The sequence below is a fragment of the Lepidochelys kempii genome, chromosome 17 (assembly GCF_965140285.1).
Source record: "Lepidochelys kempii isolate rLepKem1 chromosome 17, rLepKem1.hap1, whole genome shotgun sequence".
In the NCBI taxonomy this organism is placed as follows: domain Eukaryota; kingdom Metazoa; phylum Chordata; order Testudines; family Cheloniidae; genus Lepidochelys; species Lepidochelys kempii.
Window position 1 is genome coordinate 16,534,307 of NC_136396.1, and position 16,330 is coordinate 16,550,636.

Below are 16,330 nucleotides of genomic sequence, written 5' to 3' on the forward strand. Positions count from 1 at the left end.
TGAGCTGCCTGGATCACAAGTGGTTGGGTTGGGTTTTTGGCCTCCCTCTGAAATGGCTGATACTGAGCAACAACAGAGGCAGGATGCCAGGTATGACGGACCATTGGTCCAGCACTGCACATATTTTATTCTTAGGCCTTGCCTACACGTAAAAGGTTTACCAGGGTAACTGCACCATCAAACCCTCTTAGTGGAGATGCAGTTTATACTGGCATAAAAGTTCTACTGCCAGTATAGCTTATACGAGTTTCCTGAGTGGAAACTATCCCAGAAAAAGGACCTTTTTTGCCCGTGTAACTGTATCTACACTAGGGCTTTGGGGTATTTCAGCAAAATAAATATAATAAATCATACCCCTAACTGACACAGCTATGCCTGCAAAGCTTGAGACCAGGCCTCAGAAAGAAACCAACACCAAAGAAAAAAGGAGGCACAATTACCCACCTGCATAGTCCAGGCCAGGTAGGAAGCAGTGTGACACTCTACATGTTTTGCACACCACGAATAAAAATGCGTGTGTGACTGAACAGCAACACAACACCAGCTGGTATCTTTCTTAACATTAGAAGCTACAACAGGTTTGCTGAGTTATCTGCGTTCTGAGGAGAATAGCTTATACGGACCTATAAACCTTATAAAGTTTTATATTGCAAATAGGTTTCCTCATGATTAAAGCTTTAAAGTAGCTTTCAGAAGGTAATAATGAAATAATAATACCACTACCTAGCTCTTAGATAGCAGTTTTCATCTGGGAAGCTGTTTGACCAATAATTCAGTTCCAAAATAGAAAGGTTACTGCAGGTGCCTTGTTTCCAAGAGGAATAAGAAATGGGACATGATGAAACTATGAAGTTTGAATTTTTAAAATTTTGCTAACAAATGAACATCAAGTGACTGGTTTTGTTGCTGGGGTTTTTCCAATTAGTTATTTTTATATTGAACTTTCTGTAAACTGGTGACATAAAGTTATCCTCAGCCCTTTCACCCTGTAAGACAATGCCAGCTTCCTCAAACATGCAGATTTTTTGAGGGGGAGAAGGATGGTTACAGACTTACGGGCTCTGTGGTAGGCAAAACAGTGAATATTTTTTGAATTGCTGATTTAAGCAGGATTTTTCCACAGCGACACTAATTAAGGACGAATTAATTTGATCCTGATTGGATGAGGCTGCAAGGCTCCAAGGTAGGTCTCATCTCTGATTTGTCCAAAGATCCCGGAAGGAAGCGCATCAAGGCTGAGAAAGTCAAGATTGCAAACTATAAAAATCAAGGGGAAAGCCAAGAATCCTCGCCGTTTGGGTCCCCAAGCCACTTGAGGGAAGACTGACCTTCCTGAATCTCCAAGACTGATCACCTTGGAGAGACAAAGTCACAACATCAACAAATAGGCCACTGGCCTCTGATCAGTCTTTCCCTGTACCCAAAGCAGGCCCACTAGCACATAGCACTGCGTCAGTGGATCATCATCATCAGGCTACTTGACTGCAGATTCAGCCCCGACACTATGAGAGCAGATGACTGCAAGTGCTGAAGAGTTTGCAACACTGCTATTATCTCAAATGTTCTATTTTCATTCACTGGAAGACATCCCACCCTTTTTATTTTTAGGGGTGAAATTGAAAGTGTGGCCGTGTCCATGTTCCCCAGGTTTAAACAGACCTTAGGTATGGTCTCATAAAATTATTCAGAATGCATTCTATGTTTAAACAACTTGAGAAGCTTGAGATTGCGTGCTGTAATTTCTGGTAAAGAAGAGTTATCAAACTTCTTAATAAGAGTGTTTATTAAAGTCTGTATTATATCTCTGCAGGGACTAGGAGGAAAGGGTTAGCCACCACACAAGAACTGAAGTCTAACAAGAAAGCTTTAGAATTGGCTCTGAGTTTGTGGTCCAGACTTTAGATAGTAATTCAGTTTCAGTATTAAATGTATTTAACCATTCAAGTTATGTATTTGACTGACATTAGCAGAATTCTTTAGTTAAGATTTATAATCAAATGGACATTCACCTTCATCTTAGAATTTATAAGGATTGATTATTTATGGTATTAATTTGAAGATTTAATTCTAATCCAACATCAAGACTAATTTGTTAATCTGACCTTGAGTTGACAGCTGTATTCATAACTGGAGTTTAATATTAATACTAGCTTAGCTTTAGGTTATATGTTTCCTTGCTTTTAATGAAGTTTATAAAGATACACAAAGTCACATTTCTTTCTACAAGCTATGTGGGCCTGGAGTGGATACCAGATGGTCAACTTAAAAGTCTGATCAGCTCCCCCTGATTAGTCCTTGGTTCTCACAGCGCTACGCTAAAAGAAAAGGAGTACTTGTGGCTCAGATATGCTCAAATAAATTTGTTAGTCTCTAAGGTGCCACAAGTACTCCTTTTCTTTTTGCGAATACAGACTAACACGGCTGCTACTCTGAAACCAGTGGTACACTAAAGTCTTATTCCTCCTCTTGGCTTGTCTACACTAGAAAGTCACACTGCTTTAGCAATACGTAGATGGTTAAAGCAGCACAACCCTGTGTGTGGACACAGTTATATTGGTGTAAAGGTGATTTATACCAGCATAGCTATTCCTATTTGGGAAGGGGAATAACTCTGTTGGTATAAGACATCTTATAACTGGTAAAACTGTATCCACATAAGGACATTTACTAGTATAACTATCTCTATTAAAAACGTCAACTCCACTAACCAAAAGAGTAATAACTGGTAACATTTTTGTCTCCACTTAACAGTGACAACAATATGGAGTTTTCCCCTAAAGCAAGTTTCAATTCTTCTCTTAGCTATCCTGATATATTCCATACAACATACATCATTCAGGATTATCTTATCCCCTAAGCAAGCATAGACACAACTATCCCATAGAGTTGCCAGTTCTGGTTGGACCTACTTGTGAAGGTTTCATCACATGATAATCTTTAATTAAAGATTAATCTTGAATTCCTGGAGACTCCAGGACAATCCTGGAGGGCTGGCAACCCTACTGTCCCATGACAAGCAGCACTTCCCCCAGCCCCGAAGGGACTGGGGAACACATTTATAAATCAATAATGAGTAGTCGAGCCTGTCATATTTGCATGATAGCATTAGAACCAATTGTTGAACGTCCCATCCCCTGGCAGGCATACAGGAATGTGTGTGTGGTGAATCCAGGAAATTCATCTGACTCAGACATGCAGATTTAGTCAACCCTGATAATCTGCTAATGCTGCTAAAATAAGTATTTTTTTTTTAAAAGCCAGCTGGCAGGTTGCATCAGCCCATGAGCTGAACGGTTTAATCAAAACGTAGGTATTCATTTCCATCAAGCACTCAAATGAGCTCACAGCTTTATCACTTTGGAATGAGAGTAGTAGGGCTGCCTGGGGAAACAAAGGCAGCAGCAATTGTATGGAGGCAGCCAGAGAGATCCGATGGATAGGGCATGAGAGACGTACGCAGGACTCCTGGGTTCTTTTCCCAGCTCTGCTACTGGCCTGGCCTGTATCCATGAGCAAGTCACTTCAGTTCATGGTGTCTCAATTTCCTCTTCAGTACATGTCTGCTTTCATAAAGTACTCCACAACCTATAGATGGGAAACAGCTAAGTCTGACCTGGATTTAGCATTGCTACTTTGGCCACTATCAGCAGACTAAAGTCTGGAGGACAGCTACAGGCTGTTGGTGTTGCCAAGGTCACTAGGGGCATGAAACCTAAGGAAACCATATTTGTGATTTTCCTCCTTATGAAACCAGAAGCTGGACAGTGCCCTCCCGAGCTGCAGTTCCTGTCTCCAAAGCATGTTTTTATTCATCTCTAACACCTGTGCATTGCTGCACCATGGGACTCGGGCAGTAATTGCAACTCCATAGATTGGGTGAAATGTGCTGGACTAATCACTCTGAAGAATAAATCCCTACACCATACTGCCCCCCATTTCAGCATGTCTATTCTGAAAGGAGTGCATAGTTCATTCCTTAGGTGCTAAATTAGTGTCATTTGTATTGGAAACATTACATACACACAGAGCCATGAATGGGAAGGACTACCTGAGCTGGATGGGATTTGAACTGGCAACCAAGAGCAAGGATGTGTAGCAGCATTGCCAATCTGGAGAGACACCCAGTATTCCCTGTTAGCTTAAGGCCTGGTTACTCTAGGAAACAAAGTCAAAGCAAACACTACCACCCACCCCAACTCAGGGACTGTGCTCATAGAGTAAATCCTCCATATAGTTTGCTGCAAATTTAAAAACAACAAAAAAAACCACATTAATTATGGCCTTTTTAGAAAATAAAAAATTTCCCACAAAAAAACAAACAAACAACCCCGCTTGGTCATGTTCCAAAATTTTTAATGAAAATTTTAAATTGAGATGATCATAAAAAATATTACCAAAAAGAAAATGGATTTTCAGTAAACGAGAAACTTGGATTATTGTTTCAATAAAAATCACTAGTTGTTATTATTTTTTGCAAAAAAGGGGGGGGGTCTGATTTGAACCCTGCAAAAGAAACAGCTATGATTTTTAATTTTTTTTTAACCAGTTCTTGTCCTCCAGGCCTTTTAGCTCAGGCAAAACATCTAGGACAAACCGTTTCACCCATCCCACTCAGACCCAAGAAAGGGGCATCATCGGGATGAACTAAAACTGCCTCTGATCCAAACACCTGTAAACTGGGGGAAGTTTGACTCCAGACTCACCCTCTAGATCTGCTTAAAAGTCATTCACTGGCCAGTATTTTCCCAATCCTGACATTCTCTAAGCACTTCAGGAGAAAGCATTAGCTCAAATCCTATGACGAAGTGAAGCCAGAGGAGTAGATCAATCTTGCATCTCATTCTGAGAGACAGCAGAGCGAAGGAAAATGTGTGAAGCCAAAGACACCTACTGTGTCACTTTCGATAAGGAAGGCATAAAACATGTAATGTAAAGGACAAAAATGGAGTCAAATCAGTATCCCAAGGCTGAAAAGTCAATGATCTTTATCCTTCCAGACACCATCCCACCATCCTCATTAGAGTTTGTAACATATTGTTTAAACAACTTTGGCTGATTAGGACTAGACACTGTTTCAACCTGGCAGCTACAGAACCATGAGTCATGCCTGTTTCCAGCCTCCTCTCTCTAGTCTTCATTTGCTCTTTTCTCTGATTTTCACTCTTCTTCACCATTTCTCCCCTTACATCCGCTCCATTCGCCCTACGGCTACAGGCCCTGCTCTCAGCAGCCCTCTCTAAACTGACAGACAGTACCATCACTGATGGAAGCCAACGAAGGGAGATTGCACTGCCTGATTAAAACATTTTGGTGGCTACTTTACCAATCCTGACTCACTCCCTCTACAGTAACCCTGAGCACTCTTCAAGGCTGCAAAGCACTGCTGTCATTTGGAAGGCTGAAGTAGGAATGATTATCATTGTACATGACTACCATTGGAACATGCTGACTGTGTCACACTTCTTCCATTAGTGGGTCATCCACACAGAGGATAAGGAGTCTACTACAACTAACAGCCAGCAGAGTTACTTCTGTAGCTCAAGTGGTAGAAGCCTGAACTTTGGTGCTGAAGATCCCAGTCACCAGAAGTGCTGAGCATTCATGGTGGGGAACTGTGTTACACAAGCATTAAATTACGGAGGGCATTTTTTTGGCCAGTGCCTGGGGAGTTTTGTTCCAGATGCTACAGAATGCATGGGAAAGAGAGAAAACATGATCTTCAGAAACAGGGAGACAGACACACAAAGAAAAAAAGAGCCCAACTGGCAATGTGCCAGTTTGGCACAAGGTCATTAGTCACTCACTGCAGAGTAGCACAGCATGGTTTTAAGGTGCAATATGGGTCTCTTCTCATGTGGTGATGTAGGTGCCATGAATAGTTTGTTTAAAAAACAAAAATTTGTATCAAGTCAAGTGTTGTCCGAAAGTCAGGTCACCATCCAAGCCAATAGGGAAGTGAGGGTCAAAGGAATGTACAGGACCAGAAATACAGGACAGAGAAAATTTTCCCTAATGAAGCTGTAAAGATTTTTTACTGAAACCTGAGTCAGGAGTCTCCACCCATCACCCCAGGGCAGCTAGATTTGCAGAGATACAAGTTCCATTAATGCAGCTGATGCAAGAGATATTTGCACACATCTCTAAAGCAGCAATGAGAAAATAATCCTTTCAGGATCCAATGTGAGAGGAAACCCTAGAATTACTGTTTCTCCTTAGAAGGCTGTCTCTTTTATAAAGGCTGTCCATGTTAATAACACAGTCCTATCTGCTGAAGGCCACTTACAACTCCTCTTTAATGATATATATATTGCAAGCAGAACACTAGTATTTGCCAGCATGCCAGCTCAATGAATGCTTATGAGGGCATGCATGCACACAGAGAAGGCCTCCAAAGGGCTGATGTGAAATGAGGGCAGGAAGGTTGGTTTGGGATTGTTATTTCCTTTTACTTCTCTGTGACAACAGCAAGAAAGCCACATTTGGGACCACAGAAGGACCACTAGATCAGGGGTTCTCATTCTTTTTCTTTCTGAGGCCACCCCACATGCTATAAAAACTCTACGGCCCACCTGTGACACAACAACTGTTTTTCTGCATATCTAGTAGATTAAAAGCCAGGGCCGGCATTAGGGGGTAGCAAGCAGGGCAAATGCCCAGAGCCCCAAACCACAGGAAGCCCTGTGAAGCTAAGTTGCTCAGGAGTCCTCGCGAAGCTAAATTGCCCAGGATTCAGCTTCAGCCCCAGGCGGTGGGGCTCAGGCTTCGGCTTTCTGTCCTGGGCCCCGACGAGTCTAACGCCAGCCCTCCTCTCTGGTTTATTTTGGCAGACACCCTGAAACCTGCTCGCAGCCCCCCAGGGGGCCCCGGACCCCTGCTTGAGAACCACTGCACTAGACTAAAAGACCTAAGGGGTGGGGTTTTCCTGTCTCTCCTGTCTTGTCTGGGATTCTGTCAATAGCCATGACCCTGTAAACCCCAATCATACAATATTCAGCATCCAAAGAGGCTGCCTGTCCTTGTCTGTTATCCAGGGACCTCCATAATCCAGCCAGGGCTAGGAGATGCTTTGTTTTTGGGCCACACAACATATAGGCTTCAGACCACTAGTTCTGTAACAACTAGGGCCTGGTCTACATTAGAAAGACCAATCAATTGTAAGTGTCTCTCAGGCAGTGGAACTTGCCTATTGTTCACGCATAGATCGGCCACAGCAGATCATGTGCCAGACAACAACTGGTGGAGTTAATCTGATAATTTATAGGGTTAAGCCCTGAGTCCAACTCATTATCATTCAGACGCTTGTAGGCCATTGTAGGCGCAACAGACTGGCACAACTAGGGTGCCATCAACTCTGGCAGTTATGCATCTTTGACGGGGGTCAGAGCTGACAGTCCCCTCAGCTGACCAACCTCACTAGTGCACCAGCTGAGAGAGCCCACCACCACCTCCTTTCATGGTAATGTGGGACAGGGGTGTGGCCAGAAAGAGGGGAACCACATGTGTGGCATTTGGGGGGAGGGAAGGAAATTTCCATAGGGAGCAAGGAGACGATCTCCGTTAGGCAACTCAAGATGATGATAGCTGTCCCAGATGACAGCCAGCCCACCTGAATCAGTGCAGGCCACTCTGGTAGGGTCACAAGGCCAAACCTTATATTGCTTCGGATATTGGCGTGGATATGCTCAACTTGACGCTCTGGGTAGACAAGGCCGTCCATGTGGAAGATTGTTTCTAGGGATATGTCTACACTGCAGCCGGGAGCTCACTGCCCAGCCAAGGGACAGACACACACACACAAGCGTCCTAAAAATAGCAGGGTGGATGTTGCAGCACAGGCGGCCACCCGAGTACAAGCCCACTTGACCCCCTGGCTCCAACCTCCGTGCGTGCCATAACGTCCACACTGCTAGCTCCGGTGAAGCTAGTGCCTGGCTGTCAACCCGGGCGGCAAGGCTCACTCCCAGTTGCGGTGTAGACGTGCCCTAAAGGACTTTCAGAATTGTTACACCTCGTCTACACTGGGCTAGCGAGCTGTTTTCCTTTAAACCCCATGGTGGGGGGCGGGGGGGAGGGGTGGGGGAGAGAGTCTGCTTTGGGCCAGACAGTATGAGAAAAGAGGGAAGAAGAGAAGTGGGAATGGAGAGGAGTTTACTTGAGTACCCTCAGGGCAACTATAATTATTACCAAGGTTCAAAGGGTTCAAGTGAATCAGTCGGGCTGAGGTGACCAAAAATTAAAGGATTTTATTCATGCAGAATTAGAAGCAATATTCTCGGTCTCGCTCCTTCAGTGTAGCTCCTACTCCCTTTGCCAGTATATTGATAATATAACACTTGGTGCTTCTATGGTACCTTCCACTTCAGGAATTCCTTGCCTCAAAGACGTATGAGTTAAGCCTCACAGTATTATCACGCTCCTTTTAAAATGGGGAACCTGAGCCAGAGAGTGGCTAAGTGACTTGCCCAAGGCCACATAAGTCAGTGGCAGAGCCAGGGACAGAACGCAGATGTCTTGAATCTCTGTTCTGTCAGGATCCTGGGCAAAGGTAGGCAGAATAGTGGCAGGAGCTTGGGATTCCAGAAGCGCAGCCAGGGGTCAGAGCCAATATCATGGTCAAGAGTCAAGATGAGGGTCAAGCCGGAGTCAGAGTCAGGAGCTAAGCCAAGGGTCAGAGAAGGAGACAGTCAGGAATCAGACTGAGGATCAGTACCATATCAGGGTCCATGTTATGGTTCCAGGGGTTGATTGGGAGTCAGAATCCAAGTCTGAGCCAAGGTCAACACGGGGAGTTCAGGAACAGAGAAGCAGGGCAGTTTTGGCAGCTAGTTAGGAATCTGCATTGTTGCCTGATAGCCCTGCAGGCCCAGGTTCAAGTCCTGCCAATCCTTACACATCCCATGCTTTAACCATTAGAGCAGGTATCCATTAAGGACTAGGGGGGCTCCTACAGAGCCTCCCCAACATGCATTTCCATCCACACCATCACATGCTCTGAGCAGGCTGGATGCCTACTTCATGCTCAGAGAGCAGAGGCCCTAGTTGGGGTCTGAGTTCACCCCCCACCTGAGGTTTGGTCTTATTGGCTGCTGAAAACTGACACCGACCTCAACCTAAGCTACTTCCCTGAGTTCAGCTGTCCCTACAATCCCCTCCAGGACCACCTCTTCTTTCCTACTTCCTTCTGTTCCAACGAGAGGCACCCACCCAGTTATACTGTGATTGGAGCTATGCAATAGTTACCTCAAGTCTGACAGCAGGGATTTTAAGGTGACTCAGCAGAAGCTGCCCACATATCTATAGAGGGTCTTAGAGCCGACCACACTGTTACATTCGCCAGCCAAGACAGATTGTTGCTCTCCCCTGGACAGATTTGCAAGAAGGTGATGAAATATTAATTATATCTTGTCTGAAAGCACTAAGTACCTCGGTGGAAGCAAAGAACGTGAGGTGTCTCCCTTCCGAGACTGATACAAACCCAGGAAAGGGACTTCCTTACTGCCCTCCTGCAAAACCTTATATTGGAGCACCACGGCAATTTGGATGAACTTGGCCGACTGGCTACGAAAGAGAATGGCAGAATTTGCCATTGAATAATATCCACTACCGTTTTCCTGCAGCTGAACTCCAATGGGCTCAGGTGCTGCTAAGTCATTCAAGGCCAACATATGGCAGCAGAGAAAGTGGCAATGTCACTGCTCAATTGGAGAGGTTTAGGTTGTAGTTCTTGTTACGTGTGAGCTATTAATTCGAATTATTTAGACTCGGATGGTAAAAGGCCCATTTCAGCTTCAGGCTGCCAGATTGAGTTTATATCTTTAAAAAAAAAAAGAAAAAAGAATCAAATGAATTTGATTAGTTTATTCCTGAGACGCCTCTGTAGTTTGCCAGGAGCTAGGGGTTGCATAGACAGCAGACAGAAAGAAAGAATTTGCAATGCGCATCAGAGAGAAGAATCTAATTAAAAATACTTCTCAAAGGGGTGAAGACAGAGTCTGTTCCCACCAGGCGTAGATGTCCAGCTCAGCTTATTCTCTCTCTCATTTTATACTTTCACCTTCTTGGCACTAAGGCTGATTACATTATCTAACATTTTTCATCTACAGTAAATTCTAGCTAAAGCATAGATTTTTGTACCTATAGAATCAGGATACAGGGGGATGCCCCACGATAATATATTAGATCAGTTGCTCATCCACTTATTTGCAGCGTCAAGAAGTTTTCCATTAGGTGCTGCTTTGTACAACCCCAGCTCTGTATTTATGGTTCCATATTTCAGTGCTAAATAAAGAGCACGCTCCCGGTTAGGGTTCGGGAGGAAGATTAAAGGTAATAATACCTCTATGGAGTGCTTTTCCCCCCTTATTTATTTACTAGACAGACATAGGGAACAGTCACTTGCCCCATGACTGAAAAAACAGCCTTTTCTGGAGTGGAACACCCTCATGTGTCAGCAAAGTAACACAAATTTTAATTCCCCCACGCTCCTCCAAATTAATTTCTCCAAATGAAAAACACAGGGGAGATTTTCTTCATAGGCACAAAGAAACTGGAAATGTGGCCAAGACACCTGAGTTAACTCTTTTCTCCTAAAAACTTGTCATGAAATCTTTAATGACCACATGTCGCAGGCCCCACGTCTGCACTACATTACTCTGGTTTCACACTAGTGTGACTCCACTAAAGCCAAATGTAACATAGCGGAGAGTCAGGACTTCTTTGCAAAGAAAGGGCGACCTTGAGATGTTCTAACAATCCACTATGCTTCACCCATCAGACAAAGATTAGCTCATTCTGGGGGCACAGCTTGAGAAACTGTGGACCTGATATGCAGGGGTAGTGAGCATCCGCAGCCAATGAGAGTGCTTAGCACCTACAAGAGGTCAAGCCCAAGGCATCTTGAGTGGGGCACCCAAAAATCAGCTGCCATTTTTTAAAGTGTTAACTTAAGTGACTTCCCCAAGGCCACCAAAGTTGTCTGTGGTAGAACCAGGCCTAGAAGCAATTCTCCTGACTGCCAGTCCACTGCCTTGATCACCACACCATCCTTTCCCTGTACTTGGATATCAAATTCCAGGATCCCCAAACTTTTCCAAAGCAGTGACTGCATCTTAATAGATCTCCCCCCGCATTTGCAGTCACATCATTTTCCTGCGGCAGCTACACCAATTGCATACATGGGACAGCGAGAGAATTTCATGTATTCTTAACGATTTTTAAAGGAGTTGTCTGTCTGCTCTAGCTCTTCACTTCCTCTCCCCACTCCTGTCTGTTCTGTTTCTCTCCACTGGAAAATGGGGTATAGCCAGCACAATGCGAGAAGCCAATTCTTCTCTGATGACCACCAGTTACAGTATGTCTACACTGCAATTAAAAACTCATGGGTGGCCTGTATCAGCTGATTCAGGCTCATGGAGCTCAGGCTAAGGGGCTGTTTAATTGTAATGTAGACATTTGGGCTCAGGTTGGAGCCTGGGCTGAAGGACCCTGACAGGGGATCCCAGAGCTTGGGCTGCAGCCTGAGCCCAAACATTTACACCTCAATTAAACAGCCCCTTAGCCCAAGTCCAATGAGCTCAAGTCAGCTACAGGTGTCTAACTGCAGTGTAGGCATACCCTAAGTGCTCCACAGACAATAATTTGGGAAGCTCTGGTCTAGCTAAAGTAAGTGTTAACTGCTCAGCAATAATTTACAGGACAGCAGGAGAAGAGTTCTACAACGTTGGCTTTAGAACATTAATGTCATTCTTATATCTGCGGGAAACACATGGTTTGCAACCGCCAAAGGCGAATATGATCTCATTTTCCTTATGGAAAACTCCATGCCAACCCTTTGCCCAGCTCCTGAAGTGTGTCCGAAGGGGTTTTTGAATATAGTCACAGATGAACATAAAGTCACTGAAGAGAGAAAACGGCTTTGGGACACAAACGACTTCCAATGAAGTTAAAGAAAAGCCAGAGGGAGAAAAACAGAACTCTAGGAGCATATGCAGAGTTTTAGAACTTACAGCTGCGAGGTGTCAATCCGACAGAGCGCCCTCCACCACCTTCCCCGGCTCTGTTGACAGAGCATTTACACAAAATACATACTGTCCTCTACTTGAAAAGCCTTCCATGGAGTCCAGCTGCCCACAGCCACTTCCCAAATGACAAGATCCATAGCATCCTCCAGAAAAGCATAGACATGGGAAATAAAGTCATGTAAGTAGTATTAATCTGTAGAACGAATGACCAGAAATTTACTTACAGCAGTCGAGGCATGCAGGTTTATTCAGAATGCTTATTTCCAATTATGATTCCTTTTCATGTTTCAATCAAAAACATAATTAGTTACATTTCGCACTCTGCTACAGCAGAGATACCTGCTGAATCAAGCATACATCATTGGACCATATAACCCCATGATCTCAGTGCTGTTTATCCTCACCCTCCCCTCCTGTCATTTCTCTCTTGCATCTCAGCCTAAACTGCAAGCAATTCAGAGATCATTTCTTTCTAGGCCTGTGTGTCTATACAGCACCTAGCGCAGCAGGGAGCTCAATCCTAATTCAGTCCTGTAGGAGCCACTGGAATACAGAGTCTGCATAAGACTAATCACAGGACATGTTTATTCTACAGCTTCTGCTTTTTAGGATAATAGCTTCACTGAAACCCCCTCCCAAAAAATCTCAGAGTATTTCTCCTTTGATCTTGGGAGTAGGTGGGTGATAGTTGTTATTAATCATTTATATTCCATCATCACCTAGAGGCCTCAACCAGGAGGAGCCCCATCGTGCTAGGTGCTGTACAAATACAGTACATGACAGAGGCTACGCCAAAGAGCTTCCAGGTAGGCTATAAGAGGTGAATGAAGCAAGACTGGCATGAATGAGAAGGACAGGGTAACCAAACAATAAAAGTCTGCACTATATACCACTGTCCAGAGTTTAGAAAGAACACAGTTGATGTAGATCAAGGGTTGTTTTTTTAAAACCTACTTTATATGATCTGTTGGTCTGAAAGTAATTTAAAAAATTCTCTGGACTGTATTTTAGTTCCACAATGGGAACCGTTCGTTTTTGGGGATTGCAGGGGCGGGGGGGAAGGATCAAAAAGGATAAAACTCATGAAGGTAAATTTTTCCCTATGGGCCACTGTCTAGAAGCCTTTTCTCTTTGACTCAGCAACCTCACGGTGCCCCTTTAAGGTGGGAGCTTTTTCCCTCCCTTCAGCTACGATTGCCACAAGAACAGGAAAAAACACACCGCATCATTCATTCGCAAGGGGGGAGGGAGGAAAGGAGAGGCAGACACATATGGTGTGAATTAAGGAGGGCAAGTCAATCGCAACACTGAATTTCCTGAGCGGCCGTTTTCCACCACAACGTTAGCGGGATTTAAATGCCGTTTCTTGCGCTGCTTTTAAAAGTCAGCTTCCTCTTGTCTTTACGTTTGGGATCACAACAGCATCAGCGTTACGTTTCCCACGCTTTGGATTCGAGCATCCACCATTATGTTTTCTCCCCGATTAAGTTTTTTTTTTTTAAACTATTTTAAATAATGAACTTTTTAAATGAAAAAAAAAGTGACTGGATAGGCCAGCGATTTTCTGGTATCTGAGCCTATTTCTAGTTTTGAAAGCATATTTACAGTGACAGTCGCTTAACATTTGGCTGCAACACATCTTAAAATCCTTGGGGCAGATTCTCTGCTGCGCCCAGCTTTGGTTTAGATGTGCCCGTGCACGGCCTTTCAGGGAGCCTTTTACAGCTCCACGATTCGCTGCCCCAACCCCAGCCTTGGCACGGACTGGGAGCTGCTCTCTCATTCATACCAGCAGGCTACCGTCTCCGAGAGGCTGTGGGGAGAGAGGCAAAGGAACTGGGTCCACTGGCTCAGTGCCTGCTGGGGACTTCCCAAAGCAGGACGTTATCCCTAGCAGACGGCTTAGGGGAGGTTTCTGCTCTCTGAGACCACTGAACACAAACCGAATAGTTCTCAAGTTGGGATGAACTCTCCCAAATGCTGCCATCAGAGGAGTTGCTGCGTTAGTTCGACTGCAGAGAGTAAAACAATTGCCGGCACGGTGACCTGAGCAGACATGCACTGAGCACCAGGGTCCCGGGGAATTCAGTCTCTAGTCTCTCAAAAAATAAATAAATACCGCAAACCCCCCACCTGTATTTTTTTTAAAAAACACAAAGTCGTTGATTGAGCAGGTGCAGACAGCAGTGAGCCAGAGCCATGCACCCTGCTCACTGCGTCTCCTACTCCTACTCAGACAGCAGGGCCAGGCCATCGTGATTTGTGACTACACCAAGTTCTACGGGAGAATTCTGCCAAAAGTTCTCAGGGGGTGGGGGAACAGCAGCTTCTGCAGCCGGGGAAAGATGTCAGCGTGGTTTCACATGGAGTGACCCATTAGACAGGGGCGTCTCTGGACTGCTCAAAACACTTGATGAGTTTGCATTGTCAGTCCTGGTCTAATGAGGGGGACCTGCTGAGTACTGGAAGGGAACTCCTACAACAGCAGCCCTAGCCAAACAGCCTATGATACACTCACTAAACTGGAGTTTCTGCAAATTCCCAGTTCTCTAGCAGGTACTGGGGAGACAACAGGAGCATAGCCTAGATGATTTACCAAGGCTATTCCGTTACCAATTGCTAAGATTAAGGACCATACTTTGCTCCTGATGAGCGTCAGGGAGCTTCCACTGATGTTAATATGGATGGAGGGCAGTATGCAGGCCTCAGAAGAACTAGTTTGGGAAGATGAATTGCAAAACCTCTTGGGATCAACAGCCAGGTCTTTATGGCAAGTATTTGAGAGAATAAATACAAGACAGAAAGAGATCAACTCAAGGGAAAGCAAATCAAGTGGATACTGAAGCAACCAAAACACAAAGACATTGTGAAATTCTTTTCAAACATGTTCAAATGATGTTAAAATAAGACAGTGGTGCAGAAGGAGAGAGAATGAGAACTAAGGTGACTGGTTAAAGAAGCCTTTTCTGACAAGGTCTGAACTGTAAGAGAAAGGGCAGAAAAGAAAGGCAGGTGAATGTTGTGTTAAAAAAAAAAAGTATGAGCAGAGATTTGGTTGGATAAAAATCTGCAAATTTACTTCAGTGGCATTTGCAGCTCAGTTACAAGGGAATTGTTCTCAACCCAGAAGACTGATCACAGACAGCTGAAGTCTTCTGAATACTTGTGCAAAACTGTATTTGTGCCAGTGTTCACGTGGCCAACTTGAAAATGAGTTAGGCCAGGTCTACATGAGAAAACTACTAGTAGATCTATGCCAGCAAACCCACCTAGTGTAACTGCAGCTTACACCAGTATGTTTGTCAAATAGACAAATACTTTTGTCAAAGAACGGATACTGATCCCCAGAGCAAAATAAGCTATTCTGGCAAAAGTACTTTTAGGCTGGCATAACTGCGCTTCCACTAGGGTGTTTGCTGGTGTAAAAACATCTAAAAAAAAAAATCACCCCCCAACAGACATAAACACTGGCAAAGTTTCGAGAGTAGACCCAGCGGTATTAGGCATACTTTCCTGAGCAAGGGCCTATGTAGGACAGCACTTAAGCACATGAAGTTAATGAGACACACATGCTTCTGTGCTGTACGGAATAGGAATGGACTTGTGCACCAGGGCTGTTCTGAACTGGGGACTTAGGCAGCCATGGTGACTTACTCCAGTCTCCCTCCCGCCCCTTCCCCCGGCGCCTTTTTATAAATCCAGTGCAGGACTGTTCCTTCCTCAATAGCTTCTCCTCTGATCCATAAAAATTTCACCAGCCACTTGGGAAGCATAAATAATGCTGAACGACTTAGGTGAGCACTTAACATGAACAGCCAGTAGTCAAAGCCCGTAGCTGCAGTGAGTAGTCCACAAGCAACCTATAGGCTGAGCTATGTTTGCATAGAACATCAGCTTGTCATTGTGAATGATGAACCAATTAAGAAATACAATGACTGCTGGCAGATGATTCGTACACAGCAAAGAGGGCTCTGTTTATCTAATAAATCGTTTGCTATGAATAGCTCACCCAGCTCTTCTGCAGACAAGCTTTTTCAGGTCAGAAATTAACATGGACTTAGAAAGATGTTTAGCCTCTACTCGCTAGGCACTTGGGGAGCATTGTTCCTAGCTAAATCCTGCAGTCAGTTTTTCCAGATTCCAAAATGGTCTACACCAGCTTAGTGGGGAACTGAAAATGTTGGATGCTACTGCACTATTGCCCAGGCAGATCTGTCTATCTAGCTTTTCTAGTGCAACCATCACCATAGCAACCAGGTGCCAAAAGGTAGAAAAACCAGACAGCTCAAAAGTAGTAGCGGAAACTGTAA

At 44.4% G+C, this 16,330-nt stretch overlaps 1 protein-coding gene across 2 annotated transcripts in view; it reads right to left on the reverse strand.

Annotated features, from left to right (window-relative positions):
- Positions 1-16,330, reverse strand: part of CLIP2 (CAP-Gly domain containing linker protein 2) — a 122,300-nt gene that overhangs the window by 45,566 nt on the left and 60,404 nt on the right. The gene's annotated exons all lie outside the window — the stretch shown is intronic.